A 16,009-nucleotide genomic window follows, 5' to 3' on the forward strand; every position below is an offset into this window, starting at 1 on the left:
CCTTTTTATCCTAAAGTGTGGTACCCAGATCTATACAATATACTCCAGCTGAGGCCTAACCACTGATTGTAAGGATTAGTATAATTTACTTTTTTTTTGTATTCAATGCCCCTGTTTACAAAGCCAAGTATCCCATACGCTTTCTTAACCACCTTATCAACTTGCCTTGTTTTATGAATATGAACCCCCAGGTCCCTCTGCTCTTGGAACCCCCCATAATTTGTTCCATTTAGATTATACTGCCTCTCCATGTTCTTCTTCCAAAAGTGCATCACTTCACACTGATCGGCGTTAAATCTGTCACGTGACCGCCAATTTCACCAGTCTGTCCATCTCATCCTGAAGTCTGCTATTATCTTGCTCACGATTTACAACGTTGCCAAGTTATGTATCATCCGCAAACTTCGAAATTGTACTCCCTATTCCCACATCCCAGTCATTTATATATAACAAGAAAAGCAATAGCCCGAATACCGACCCCTGGGGGATCCCACTGCATATTTCTCACCAGTCAGAAAAACATCCGTTCACCACGAATCTCTGCCTCCGATCCCTCAGCAAATTACTTGCCCACGTGACCACCGGCCCTTTAATCCCACGTGCATCTAGTTTTCGAATAAGTCTGTTATGTGTTAATTTCTAAAATGTGTCCTGAAAATAACTGTAACCCCGTAATTTTATTGTTAAACAATGAGAATACAGATATTAAGACCGAACGATAGATCTGGTTCATTCCCATTACCCGAAGGTGTCGGGACCCGAGGAGGTGAAAACCCATTTGGGTTTATATTTCGCGAAAACGGAGACTGAAAATAGCAAAACTCATCCCATCGAAATCCAACAATTGGACGAAGAACCGACAGCCTTTTCCCATCCCTGGTTTCCAGAGCTGGCCGTTGAAGGAAGCCTGATAAGTCCATTAGGGAGCAACACCGAAAGTGAAGAAACGCAGACAGAGATAGAGAGATACATGCAAAGAAAAATAGTCTAAATTTCCAATTCTGTGATTGAGCAGAATTTAAGCTGCAGCTTAAAGGAAATTCGTCTCATGTCGTGAGATGCACATAGGGCTGGATTCTAACTTTATTTCTGAGAGAAGTAAACATTGCTTGGAAACTACAGCTCTTATTTATTTGACCATTTCACAGTGGCGGTGTGAAGTGATTTCGAATCTCAGTCAATTTCAAGACCATGCTTGACCCACTCGTTTGGTCACCCACGGATTGCACGCGGCTGCAGAGCAGACTGCGCAGGCTCATCACAGGAACTCTACCAGACTGCATGTTCCAGACTTTTATCCAACGCTACACGTGCAAACTGCAGCCATGCGTGCATTGGTGGTTCAGTGTGGAACCCTCGCCTGCCGGTGGGAAACCAGGGGTTTGGTTGCAGTCCAATGCAGCTTCCTTTACCTTTTGTATCTGTACCCATGAAATCGCCTGAATTGGGATAAATTCATGTGCCGGCTTCAATCTGTACAACTTCTTGAAAGATTATCTTCATTTCATCCACGTGTCTTTCGTGGACAAACCCTCTGCATTCTGTCCTCTGGTGCTCAAACATGCTCTGCTGGAGATAAGTCAAATCTGCCTTCTGCACCGCTGAAAGGAAATGAGAAGCCAATTGGTGATCTTTGACTAAAAATGGGGACACAACTGGGCTCATCCGGGATTTGAACCAATGAAACTCCCTGAGAGAAAATCAGACCCAAAGATCAACTCGCAACAGAGCCGTGCAGTCACTGTAAAATTTCGCTGCGACGCAGCCGATCCGCCATCCTTTCAGAGCTCTCTGTCCATACAATTCCGCTTTCTTGTACGATATACGATGTAGAACAATGTCAGGTTCTGCACTAATTATATCATTTCAACAATATCAAATTTGTTTTGAATGTACGACTTGTATTATCAAGTAACACTTTACAGAATGAATTACTCTGAAACTACATTGTCGTCTGTCTCGGCATCGTCATAGTTTACACTCCACCATAAGTACACTTTACTCAAATTGCTGCTTTCATTCACTATGAGAGCGAAGATCCATGAATGTGGAAACATTAGCTACGAATTTATCAGCTGGGTTGCACCTTTACTTTTCCTACTGTCTCCGTCTTTTTTTTCTTTCAAATTCTCTGATATTATTGACGGTTAGATCAGCTCTCGCCGTTCAACGAAGCCTGAGAAGTCCATCGGGGACAACACAGAGAGACAAAAGACAGAGACAGGGAAAGATAGAGAGATGCAGGCAAAGAAAATGAAGAGTGGAAATGTCAGGTTTTGCAAACGAGCAGAATTTAAGTTCCTGATTGGGAGAGATTCCTTCTCGGGTCTTGAAATCTTGCAAGAGAAGATCTGACACTAATTAAAAGCACCGGCCACGCTGTCGAATCTCTCATTCTGGGAGAGAGATAAATGCGATCAATTAACTCCAATTAATCTATTTCAGCACTGAAGTGATCTTTAAACAGTTGCTCTGCGAGCAGAATTCAAACCTGGGCAGGAAAACCTCAATTGAATTTTGAGTCCAACGCTTTAAACACTCGGCCACCGCAGCTGTAAACGGCATGTTCATTCAGATCGGATTCCAAATGGACACTTGCCGCTATTAAGAACGCGCGCATTGGTTGTGCAGGGGTCGAATTCTCACCTCTTGTGCGGGAGACTTTGGTTCGATTTCCGGCCAATGCAGAATCATTCTCACCAATGAGGAGCTGAGGAATATAAGTATGCCATTTCACCCCTCGAGCCTGTTCCGCAATTCAAACAGATCATGGCTGATATGTGACCAAACTCCAGATAATCGCCTTCGCTCCGTATCGCTTAATAACTTCAGTTAACAAAAATCGATCAATCTCAGGTATAAAATTAACAATTCAGCTCGCATCAACTGCCGTTTGCGGAAGAGAGTTCCAAACTTTTACCTCCCTTTGCTTGCAGAGGTGTTTCCCAACTTCACTCCTGAAAGTCCTGACCCGAATGTTTTGGTGATGTTCCCGAGTCCTAGACATCCCAACCGGCGGAAATAGTTTTTCTCTATCTACTCCATCAGTTCCCCTTAATATTTCGAAAAGTTCGATCAAATCAGCTCTTAATCGACTAAATTCGAGGTAAACCCGAGTTTATGTAATCTCTCCGCGTAATTTAACCCTTGGGGTTGAGGTAACTTTCCAGTAAACCGAAGCTGCACTCGCTCCACAGCCGATATATCCTTCCTAAGGTGCGTTGCCCAGAACTGAATACAGTACTTCAGGTGTGGTCGAACCAGGGCTTTGTATAGCTGTATCATAATGCCTATCCCCTTGTATTCTCGTCCTCGAGATATAAAGACCAACATTCCATTAATATTTTTGATTTTTTTTTGTACCTGTCAATGACATTTTAATAATGTATGTAGATGGACACATCAGTCTTTTTGGACCTCCACTGTTTCGAGCTTTTCACCATTTACAAAGTATTCTGATCTATCCTTTTTGGTCCAAAGTGGATGACCTCATACTTGACTAAATTGATATCGATTTGCCACAATTTTACCCATTCATTTATTATATTAATACCTCTCTGTAATTTTATGTTTCCATCTGCACTGCTGACAATGCTGCCCATCTTGGTGTCATCGGCAAACTTGGATATGTGACTTTCTATCCCGTCATCCAATATCCGCCTGAATTGGAAAAAAATCCAAATTTAGCTTCAAACTCCTCATCATCTTGAGACATTTTATTTCCTTCACGTGTGTTGCGCCGACGATACTCCGGCATTGAGTCCACTGGAGCTCAAACATCCTGTGGATATAATTCAGTTCCACCAACAGCAACACTGAAAACATGTCAGAAGCCAATTGGTGACTTTTCACTAAAAGGAGGGCTCGTCCGGGATATCACTCGCATATCACTCAATGAAACGTCCTAAGCGAGAATCATACCCCTAGACCAACGAGCCGCTGTTACTTCAGCTTTGCAGCCAGTGTAAAAGTTCGTTGCCTCCCACAGCCGATCGGCCATCCTTTCAGACCACGTCTGTGCATCCAATCTCGTTTTCTGCTCCGGTGTCCAGCAATATCAAGTTGCACACCAAATATTTCCAATCACCAATATTAGTCTCCCTTTACCAAATTGGTTTCGAGTGTACGACTTGAGTTGTAAAGTGAGACGTTTCAGAATTATTTGCTCTTAAACTACATTGCTTGGGAGGATACTGAGAGGTGTGTCGATTTGCGGCACGCTCTGTTCCCTTTGCATCGCCTCATGCACATTGAGTTGAATCATGGAAAGGCTACAACACGGAAAGAGGCCATTCGGCCCATCGAGTCCGTGCTCGCTCTCTGCAAGAGCAATCCAGCTAGAAACACTCCCCCGCCTTTCCCCGAAGCCCTGCATTTTTTTTCCTTTCAAGTACTTATCCAGTTCCCTTTTGAAGGCCATGATTGAATCTGCCTCCATCACACCCTCGGGCAGTGCATTCCAGATCCGAACCTCTTGCTGTGTGAAAAAGTTTTTCCTCATGTCACCTTTGGTTATTTTGCCAATCACCTGAAACCGATGTCCTCTGGTTCTTGACCCTTCCGCCAATGGGAACAGTTTCTCTCCATCTTCTATGTCGAGATCCTTCATGATTTTGAATACCTCTATCAAATCTCTACAAAACCGTCTCTTTTCCGAGGAGAACAACCTCAGATTCTCCAGTCTATCCACGTAACTAAAGTCCCTCAACCCTGCAATTATGCTGGTAATTTTTTTCTGCTCCCCCTCCAAGGCCTTCACATCTTTCCTGAAGTGCAGCGTCCCGAACCGGACACAATACTTCAGATGTGTTCGAACCAGTGTGTTATAATGTTTCATCCTGACTTCTATACTTTTGCACTCTATGCATCTATTTATAAAGCCCAGGATCCCGAATGCTTTTTAACCGCTTTCTCAACCTGCCCTGCCACATTCAACTATTTGTACACATACACCTCTCTTTGTTCCTGTACCGCTTTCACATTTGTGCCCTGGAGTTTATATTGCCTCTCCTCGTTCTTCCAACCGAAATGTATCACTTCGCATTTTTCAGCGTTAAATTTCATCTGCCACGTCTCCGCCCATGCCACCAGCCTGTCTATGTCATTTGAAGTCTATCACTGTCCTGAACACTGTTTACTACCCTTCCAAGGTTTGTTTCATCTGCAAATTTTGAAATTGTGCCCTGTGCACTAAAGTCCAAGTCATTGATATATATCAAGAAAAGCAGTGGTCCGAGCACTGATCCCTGGGGAACACCACTGGACAACTCTCTCCAGTTCGAAAAATAAACGTTCCCCAGTAATCTCTGTTTCCTGTCCCTTTCTTGATGATAAGCCTACCATGCAGCACTTTATCAAACACCTTTTGAAAGTCGATATACACCGCATCAACTGAATTGCCTTCATCTATCCTCTCTGTTACCTCATCAAAAACTCTTACAGGTTAGTTAAGCACGATTTGTATTTAACAAATCCGTGCTGGCTTTCCCTAATCAATTCACCCTCGACCAAGTGACTGTTAATTCTGTCCCGGATTATCGTTTCTAAAGGTTTCCCCACCACTGTGGTTAAACTGACTGGCCTATAGTTGCTGGGTTTATCCGTGTACCCATTTCTGAACAAGGGTGCAACATTTGCAATTCTCCAGTCCTCTGGCACCACCCACATATCTAAGGATGTTGATAGATTATGGCCAGTACCTCTGCAATTTCCACCTTTACTTCCCTCAGCAACCTAGCATGTATCCCATCCGGAACAGGTGATTTACCTACTTTAAGTACAGCCAGCCGTTCAAGTGCCTCTTCTTTATCAATTTTTAGACCATCCAGTATCTCAGCTATAAGTTCCTTTGCTGAGACTCTGGCAGCATCTTCTTCCTTGGTAAAGACAGATGCAAAGTACTCATTTGGTACCTCGGCCATCCCCTCTGCCTCCATGAGTAGATCTCCTTGATCGGGCCGAATCCGCCTCTCGCCTCCGCTTACTACCCGTTTACTGTTTACATGCCTGCAGAAGACTTTTGGATTCCCTTTTATGTTGGCCGTCAGTCCATAGTCATATTTCTCTTTGCCTCTCATTTCCTTTTTCTCTTCCCCTCTGAACTCCCTAATTTCGGCCTGGTGAATGAGAACATAAAAAAGTTAGCATTTCATTCAGCCGGAAACAGAAAGTTACTGGTTGATTAATGGCGATTTGAACAAGCATTCGTCTTTTTTACAGAGTTTAATGAGTTTTGCGAAATTAATACAGTGAACTAGAATTCCTGATGGGGAACCGCTTCAAACAACACATTACTGCCCACACTGGGAAAAAGGATACTTCCGAAACTTTGACAACACATCGCAGGTCCCGCTGCAAAGTCACAGCTTGCCAGCTGTTCCGAAATTTGGAGCCTGGACAGGGAGTTAAACGCTGGACCTTCAGCTCACTGCCCACTTTAAAAGTCTGATACTCTACCGACTGAGCTACCCAGGCTCGATACAACATAAGCTCCCATCGTGCATATTCATGGGAGGCCTCTGAATCATCCCTGCAGCCGGCGAGCAAGGGTGAGGTCCGTTTTATAAAATTCTCAGCAACGTGTTGAGGAGAATCCTTGTTCCTGTTGAACATGATGTAAGAAACATGGACAGTGAACTCGTGAGTTTACAATTCTTCTTGTTTGTGCCAAATGTCTTGTCATTCGTTAGCACCAATTAAAATAACACTTTACCCAGCGGCACAAAAGCTGAACTTGTCCCACACGGGAGTTGGAAAAGGCCTCTCGATCTTTCAGCGTATTAACATCTGTAAGCTGAATAATTTCACCCGTGACACAGTGAAACCAGGCAGCATATTTCCCCTCCAAATTTTGCCAACACGAAACTTCCAACCGATGAATATCGGCTTAACGAAAAGAAGAATTGTTTGTTTGGTTCTTTAGATTTAAAGATCTCGTACCGGCCCCTTTGCCATATGAGCTGCCGCAAAAAGTCCCCTCTCCCCCTATGAACAAGTAAACTGGCACCTGCTATTGCAAGACGGCAGGCCGGAGGAACCCAAGAGCTCCCATGGGAACACTAAGAAGTAGACGCGTTATGGAACATAACAGTTGCACCTTGAACTCCAGTCAAAATGTTCGGAGTAAAAGGTTTGATTGTTTTAGAAGACGCTCGAACTCACAACCTGGTCATTTCTGGAGTCCATACTGCTATAAATAAGGAACGCACGCTTAACAATTGGGCAACACGAGAGCAGCGAACAACCGACAGCATCAGCGCTTCTGACAAACAGCTTCATTTTCGGTCTCTCAATTATCACTTCGAGATCTTTCTCAAACAGAAGCCTCCAATCAAGATGCGCTTCATTAAATAACAATTCTTAAATCAAGAGAGTTTTGATCGATCATGACTAAAGCATGTACAATTTCCTCACTTGTTCCTTTCAATCCCCTGGGATGGTAAACATCAGGTCGTGGAGATTTGTCTATCTTTAGCCTAATTATTTTCTCCATTGCCATTATTTTACTAAAACGAAACCCCTTGATTTGTTAACAGTTTTCCTAGTGTCTCTGCTATGTTAGCCTCATCCATTTCTGTGACGACCGATGCAAAGTAAAAATTTAGCAACTCTGCCATTTCCTGATTTTCAATTACAATATCACCTCCATCTGTCTTCAAGCGGCCCACATTACTCCAAGCCTCCCTTCGTTCTCTTAATATATTTGGAAAAACCTTGAGAGTTGTCCTCATTTTCCCTCACAAGTTTTTCTCCTTTTCCCTTTTTGCTCCTCTTACGATTTTTTAGTTTCAGCACCACAATAAACAACACTTCGCTGTGAAGTTCGGCTCAATAGTTCTCCAATGTCAGAGCGAGAATTGTCTGATCCCCGAATTTATTTAATGTAACAAATACAATCACACATAATCATCCGTGTATCAACGCACTGATGGATACACAAAGATAAACACAGCGAGAAATCCGGTTAGTGTCGGAATGCACAGGTGAACGGACAAGCGAAACAGACAAAGATAAAACGGCCTGAACCCCCAACAGTGAAGTGTCGCTGATAGATATTAATGAGAGGAGGTGGAGACAAAATCTCATCAATTGGCGCTGTGGCTTAGTTGGTTAAAGCGTCTGTCTAGTAAACAGAAGATCCTGGGTTCAACTCCCAGCAGTGCCTTGTGCAGCTGATTATTTTACCTAATTTGTGGAATTGAGCGACAAAATAACAATGTGGTGTTTGTTCAGGAGGAAACGGATAACCGAATGACTGTTCAAAAACGCCCTTTCATTGTACAGACAGACCTCTCATAGAATGTGTCTGTAACACGTTAATTTAAAGACACGTTCTTGTTTCTGGGCTCGTTGGGGTCGGGGTGTATTTCGCGATTTGAGGTTCAAACCCGGAAGTAGTCCAAATTTGGAACTGGATTTGTGATCTTGACCTGCGGTGCAAACGTTTGCAAAGAGGGAAAGGAAGTCCCCAAATCACTCCACCTGAATCGCCAGGCCCGGATGGAATACATCCCAGGCTGTTAACAGAAGCAAGGAAGGAAATATCGGAGGCTCTGACCATCATTTTCCAATCCTCCCTGGCTGCAGGTGTGATGCCGGAGGATTGGAGGACTGCTGAAGTTGTACCGTTGTTTAAAAAGGGAGAAAGGAAGAGATCGAATTATTGCAGGCCAGTCAGCCTAACCTCGGTATTGAGCACAATTCTGGGGGAAAGTATTAATCTTCATTTAGAAAGGGACGGATTAATGAAGGGCAGTCAGCATGGATTTGTTAAGGGAAGGTCGTTTGAATTGAATTTTTTTGGAGGTATCAAGGAAGGTGGATGAGGGTAGTGCGTTTTTTGTAGTCTACATAGATTTTCGCGAGGCTTTTGACAAAGTCCTACATGGCAGATTGGTCAAAAGTGTAAAAGCCCATTGGATCCAAGGGAAATTGGCAAGTTGATCCAAAATTGACTGAGTGGCAGGAAGCAATGGTCGACGGGTGTTTTTGTGACTGCAAGGCTGTCTCGAGTGGGGTTCCGCAGGGATCCGTACTGGGTCGCTGCTTTTCGTAGCACAGATCATTGATTTGGATTTAAATGTACGGGGTATTATTAACAATTTTGCAGAAGATGCAAAAATTGGTCGTGTGGTTGATGGTGAGGAGGGAAGCTGAGGACTGCAGGAAGATATCAGTGGAATGGAGAGGTGGATAGAATAGTGGCAAATGCAATTCAATCTGGAGAATGAGGTAATGCATTTAGGGAGGGCAAACAAGGCAAGGGAATACACAATAAATATTGAAACTAATTTGCCATTTACACGCCCATTTTGCAAGTTTACTGACGTCTTCCTGTATTTTTCGCATTTTTCCTTTGTATTAACTACAGCTGCCAATTATGTGCTGACTGTCAATTTTGAAATTGTATTTCCGATTCCGATGACTAAATCATCAATGTAAGTTGTGAACAACAGTGGTCCCATCACCGATAAATTGTGAACAACAGTTGTCCCACCACCGATAAATTGTGAACAACAGTTGTCCCACCACCGATAAATTGTGAACAACAGTGGTCCCAGCACCGACAAATTGAGAACAACAGTGGACCCAGCACCGACAAATTGAGAACAACAGTGGTCCCAGCACCGATAAATTGTGAACAACTGTGAACCCAGCACCGATAAATTGTGAACAACCGTGAACCTGACGATACCGGATTTCTTTACCCTTAGTCTGGTTCAGCAATAACTGATGAGAATAAAACTTGAAAGTTTAACACAATTTATTAGCTGCAGCTGACCTTATCGATAGAATTGATTTCAACTCTTGACAGAGTCTGGTCAATCTCATAGAGCAGGCAAAATTACATAGGCAGATCCACACAATTATACATTTTCAGAGTGGGGAGGGACATGAGTAGCAAGGGGTTAAAACCAATCATAAGCTGAGTCTTGGCAAGCCATGCTAACTGACATAATGACCGACCACTCACAGGTAATACTTGTTCATGCGTATGCCAAGGAAAAGGGAGGCTACCTTATCTCTGGCTTGGGATGTGTTTTGACCTTGCCTGCAAAGGGAGATCCATTCATTAATGCAGCTGCATGACAACTCCTTATACTAGAATTCAACTTTATCATATCTCTTTGCTTGATTAACACAAGGCAGGCTTATACATAAAGAAAATCAATAACGTAAACAGGTGGTCAAAGAAGAAGCTCATTGTTTCTAATTCTAGCTAGCAAAATGGGCTACTTATATTAACCATTGGTTCACCACACTGCTACTTCGCTATGGAGGTATCTCACTATAAACCACTAAAAGCTTACCCCATATGCATTTTTATTAAAAGGGCGCCCCGTATGCATTCTCAAACCCAGCACTGATAAATTGTGAACAACAGTAATCCCAGCACCGATAAATTGTGAACAACAATGGTCCCAGCACCGATAAATTGTGAACAACAATGGTCGCAGCACCGACAAATTGTGAACAACAGTGATCCCAGAACCGATAAATTGTGAACAACAATGGTCGCAGCACCGACAAATTGTGAACAACAGTGGTCCAAGCACCGATAAATTGTGAACAACAATGGTCGCAGCACCGACAAATTGTGAACAAAAGTGGTCCCAGCACCGATAAATTGTGAACAACAATGGTCGCAGCACCGACAAATTGTGAACAACAGTGGTCCCAGCACCGATAAATTGTGAACAACAATGGTCCCAGCACTGGTAAATTGTGAACAACAGTGATCCGAGAACCGATAAATTGCGAACAACAATGGTCGCAGCACCGGTAAATTGTAAACAACAGTGTTCCCAGGACCTTTGACCTTGAACTGCATTTGAAACTTCTGCATAAAATGAAATGAAGTCCCCAAATCGCCCCACGTGGCTCTCAAACGCAATGTGAAGAAGTTCAATGCGAACAATCAGGAATTTAAAGGCAACTCAACGACCTGCACTTTCTTTGAATAAGTTTTGTTAGCCATTATATTTGACCGTGAAATCGCTCTCGGCTTTCATCTTGCTGAAGCAGAGTGTTGCCGCTTTGTATCTGCGAGCATGTCGGTGACGTGGTTAGCTTTGACACTGATCGCTTCATATTTGTAAAATTTCACCAAGCGTCAGCGAAATGAAACCGAGAATCGAATTGTAAGTGATGAATTGAAGGGATTGGTGCTCCAAGCAGATCTGGAAAATGCACAGTGCAATCGGTCAGTAGTTCGAAATCCACCCTCCAGCCACTCACCAATCATATTAACTGAGCTTTACTCTGGCCCAGTGTCACCGCACTGAAAGCGAGTATTTCTCCGGCATGTTTTTCTTCATAGTTGCTGGTTTAAGAGCGAAGACCGGCTGTTTGGATTTTCATTCCTACAAGCTTCAACCATTCATTTTGGACTGACTGTAGACAGTTGTTATATTGGTCGCTGCAAACTCAAAGTTTAGCCCAATTAATTATTGGTTTAGCAGGTGACCTCTTCACCTGTCTAGTTGGTGCTGTCGGTTTGCACGGAAGTTTGATGGTTCGAGCTCTTATTTGATTTTTCCTCAGGATTCTTCGCCTCAAAGTTCCAGGGTTTCAATGTATGTTTTGGAAGCAAGAAAATCACAATTCTCCTTGGCAGACAAGCCCAGGAAAGGCCAGAAGGGAGGCCGCACTTGCTGCAGGAGAGCTGGTTCGCTGTGACATGGAGATTTCTGTCGTGAGCGAGACCAGACTGTTCCTATGTTCAGAGAATAAATGTCACACCTTTTATGTTGGAAAAGCAAAACGGTGGGGATTTTTGTATCAGATGTTGCTCGTTGCGTTACTTTCATCTTGATCGTAGAACCGGTTTGGGCGTTCCTGTGATCAACGGCGACAATTGCCTATTCATTTTAAATTTAACAACAGCTGCACTGAGCTTTTAATCATACCCTTAAGATACAGTCTGTAAAATGATGAAATTTGATCATCTGCAAAGCATAAAAATCTGATTAAAGTTTTGACTGTCTCTCGGTCACCACGTCAACATCTCCTTCAGTATGAAATAGAAAGTTATCGTTTGATTAATGGTGAATAAAACAGTCATTCATCTACCAACAGGGTTTAATTAGTTTCATGTAATTAATTTAATAACTTTTGCTAAAGTTAATTCGCTGACTTGGAATCGAACTCATGCGTTGGTGGGAGCATTAAATTCTCACCATCAGTCCATCGGGGAGCGCCCAAGATTGCGCACGGAACACAGCAGAACTGGTAAGATTTACTTTTCTTTCACTCTTGCGTGATTCATTCAGCTCTGTGTTTATTTTCCGGCCTCTTATCTCTCCCTTCTTTTCAGCTTCTGACTGCGGATATTCTTGTGGTTAAATATGAATAATATAGAATATCTCACAGCCCCAGTATATGTGCTCCTTCTCTGTACAGTTCTGTACAAAATCAAACTGTACTTTTATAACGACGGTGTCTCTCCTTCACCCCCGACAGAAGCAGGAGGAGATGCCACTTTAAACTGCCAGTTGCTTCAAATGATTCATGATGGACCTGCGTGGCCTTGCAGTTTTCCCAGGAGCTGCATTCAGGTTCGTGAATTTTGGAAATGGAAACATGTCCATCAGCAGCTTGTGGTAGTATTTTACCTCACTTTCCATTTCATGTACATGCCTAGTTGCACTTGGTGCTGTCATTGCCTGAACATCACCTTCTGTCGCGATAGTAGTTTGAACAGAAAATGCCATTTTTTTGCGAGCAGCTTGTCTCGCACGATAATGACCTGAATTACAAAGAGGCAAGTGGGAAAGGCCGCGTTGGGCTGCTTGTTCGCACCAAAGAATTTTCAGCGTTTCTTTGTGGTCTAGTGTTTAGATTCGGTCATCACCATGGCAACGGTTCGATTGTTGTATGTCTCAACACTCGCATTTAAACACTCTACCATAAGTGCACTGTATTCAAATTGCTGATTTTTTTCACTGTGAGGTCGAAGAGACATAAATGTGTGGACAATAGCTCCGAATACATCAACTGGGTTGCACCTTTGCTTCTCCCCCCGTCTCAGTCTTTCCATCTTTACCCTTCTCTGCTGGTGTTGCAGGTTCGATCATCCTTGGCCGTTGAAGAAAACCTGAGAAGTCCATCAGGGGAAAATTCAGAGAGTCAAGAGACAGGGAGAGATTAAAGTATAGAAACAAATCGGATAAATATCAAGCTTTGCGAACGAGCAGAATTTAAGATGGAGCTTGGTCGAGATTCTTTCACGTGCCGTGCAACTCTGCAAGAGACCATTGACTCCGAATTAAAAGCATTTGCCACGCTGGAGCATCTCTCTGAGGGAGGGAACACGGTCCGTCAACTCCAGTCCTTATTTGTTTGATCATTGAACAAATCTATGAGAAATAGCGCTACGAGCAGGATTCGAACCTGCGCAGGAAAACCCCATTAGATTTCGAGTCCAACGCCTTAACCACTCGGCCATCGCAGCTATACAAAAACAGAACAGCTACTGCTACCAAAAGGGTGCAACCAGTGCAGAATTCGGTGCAACCCATCGCCGATCGGCCATCCTGCGATCCATCCAATCACTTTTTCTATTCCGATGTACAGCAATGTGAAGTTGTACACTAACTATTTCATATCAACAATATTAGCCTCTCTTTACCACATTCGTTTTGAATGTGCGACTTGTCATGCCAAGTGAGACTTTTCAGAATTAATTTCTCGAAAGTTACATTGTTGTCTCCCTCGGCATCCGCAGATTATCCACTCGACCACAAGTATAACATTGACTACACTTCAAAAATACCTCATTGGCTGTATAGCGCTTTGGGAGGTCTTGAGGTCTTGAAAAGCGCTTTATAAAGACAAGACTTTCTTTATTTTTATATTGGAATAAAATTACTGATGTTTTCACTATGAGGACGAAGAGACATTAATGTGTAGATATTATCTGCGAGTTCATCATCTGGGTTGGATTTTTCGTTTTCCTCCCGTCTCAGTCTTTCGATCTTTACCGTTCTCTGCTGGTGTCGCAGGTTCGATCAGCTTTGGCCGTTCAAGGCTGCCTGAGAAGTCCATCAGGGGGGAACACAGAGAGACAGAGAGAGATAGAGAGATAAAAGTATCGAAAAAACCTAACGTCAAGTTAGCAGCATTTACGATGGAGATTGGGAGATATAGAATCATAGAATCGTCACTGCACAGAAGGAGGCCATTCGGCCCATCGAGCCTGTGCCAGCTCTCTTCAAGTGCAATCCAGATCGTCCCATTCCCCCGTTCTTTCCCCGTATACCTGCAAATATTTTCCCTTCAAATACTTATCCATTTCCTTTTTGATAGCCACGATTGATTCTGCTTCCACCGTTTCAGGCAGCACATTCCAGATCATAACCACTCGCTGCGTAAAAAAGTTTTACTCATTTCGCCTTTGTTTTTTTTTGCCAATCACCTAAAATCTGTGTCCTCTGGTTCTCAACCCTTCAGCCAATGGGAACAGCTTCTCTTTATTTACTTTTTCTCAACCCTTCATGATTTTGATCACTTCTATCAAATCTCCTCTCAAACGACTCAACCGACCACCTCATGAGTTCGATTCCAAGTCAAGGAATTAACTTTAGCAAGAGTTATGAAATTATTAAATTAATGACATGAGACTAATTAAACCCTATTGGTAGATGAATGACTGTTTTATTCACCATTAATCAAACGATAACTTTCTATTTCATACTGAAGGAGATGTTGACGTGGTTACCAAGAGACAGTCAAAACTTTAATCAGATTTTTATGCTTTGCAGATGATCAAATTTCATCATTTTACAGACTGTATCTTAAGGGTATGATTAAAAGCTCAGTGCAGCTGTTGTTAAATTTAAAATGAATAGGCAATTGTCGCCGTTGATCACAGGAACGCCCAAACCGGTTCTACGATCAAGATGAAAGTAACGCAACGAGCAACATCTGATCCAAAAATCCCCACCGTTTTGCTTTTCCAACATAACGGGTGCGCCATTTATTCTCTGAACATAGGAACAGTCTGGTCTCGCTCACTACAGAAATCTCCATGTCACAGCGAACCAGCTCTCCTGCAGCGAGTGCGGCCTCCCTTCTGGCCTTTCCGGGGCTTGTCTGCCAAGGAGAATTGTGATATTCTTGCTTCCAAAACATACATTGAAACCCTGGAACTTTGAGGCGATGAATCCTGAGGAAAAATCAAATAAGAGCTCGAACCATCAAACTTCCGTACAAACCGACAGCACCAACTCGACAGGCGAAGAGGTCACCTGCTAAACCAATAATTAATTGGGCTAAACTTTGAATTTGCAGCGACCAATATAACAACTGCCTACAGTCAGACCAAAATGAATGGTTGAAGCTAGTAGGAGTGAAAATCCAAACAGCCGGTCTTCACTCTTAAAGTAGCAACTATGAAGAAAAACATGCCGGAGAAATAATCGATTTCAGTGCGGTGACACTGGGCCAGAGTAAAGCTCAGTTCATATGATTGGTGAGTGGCTGGAGGGTGGATTTGGAACTCCTGATCGACCGCCCTGTGCATTTTCCAGATCTGCTTGGAGCACCAATCCCTTCAATTCATCACTTACAGGGACAATTCGATTCTCGGTTTAATTTCGCTGACGCTTGGTGAAATTTTACAAATTGGAAGCAATCAGTGTCAAAGCTAACCACGTCACCGACATGCTCGCAGAAACAAAGCGGCCACACTCTGCTTCAGCTGGATGAAAGTTGAGAGCGATTTCACGGTCAAATATAATAGCTAACAAAACTTATTCAAAGAAAGTGCAGGTCGTTGAGATTCCTTTAAATTCCTGATTGTTCGCATTGAACTTCTTCCCATTGCGTTTGAGAGCCACGTGGGGCGATTTGGGGACTTCATTTCATTTTATGCAGAAGTTTCAGATGCAGTTCAAGGTCAAAAGTCCTGGGACCACTGTTGTTCACAATTTACCGGTGCTGGGACCACTGTTGTTCGCAATTTATCGGTTCTGGGATCACTGTTGTTCACAATTTATCGGTTCTGGGA

At 43.1% G+C, this 16,009-nt stretch overlaps 2 non-coding genes across 2 annotated transcripts; one reads left to right on the plus strand and one right to left on the minus strand.

The window, feature by feature from the left end:
* Positions 1–8,090: 8,090 nt before the first annotated feature.
* Positions 8,091–8,164, plus strand: trnat-agu (transfer RNA threonine (anticodon AGU)). Its single transcript has one exon. It is a non-coding gene; the product is annotated as a tRNA-Thr (tRNA).
* A 5,207-nt stretch (positions 8,165–13,371) lies between these two features.
* trnas-cga (transfer RNA serine (anticodon CGA)) lies at positions 13,372–13,453 on the minus strand. Its single transcript has one exon. It is a non-coding gene; the product is annotated as a tRNA-Ser (tRNA).
* Between the last annotated feature and the right edge of the window lie 2,556 nt (positions 13,454–16,009).

This window comes from Heptranchias perlo, chromosome 20 (genome assembly GCF_035084215.1).
Source record: "Heptranchias perlo isolate sHepPer1 chromosome 20, sHepPer1.hap1, whole genome shotgun sequence".
NCBI classification, from domain to species: Eukaryota; Metazoa; Chordata; class Chondrichthyes; order Hexanchiformes; family Hexanchidae; genus Heptranchias; species Heptranchias perlo.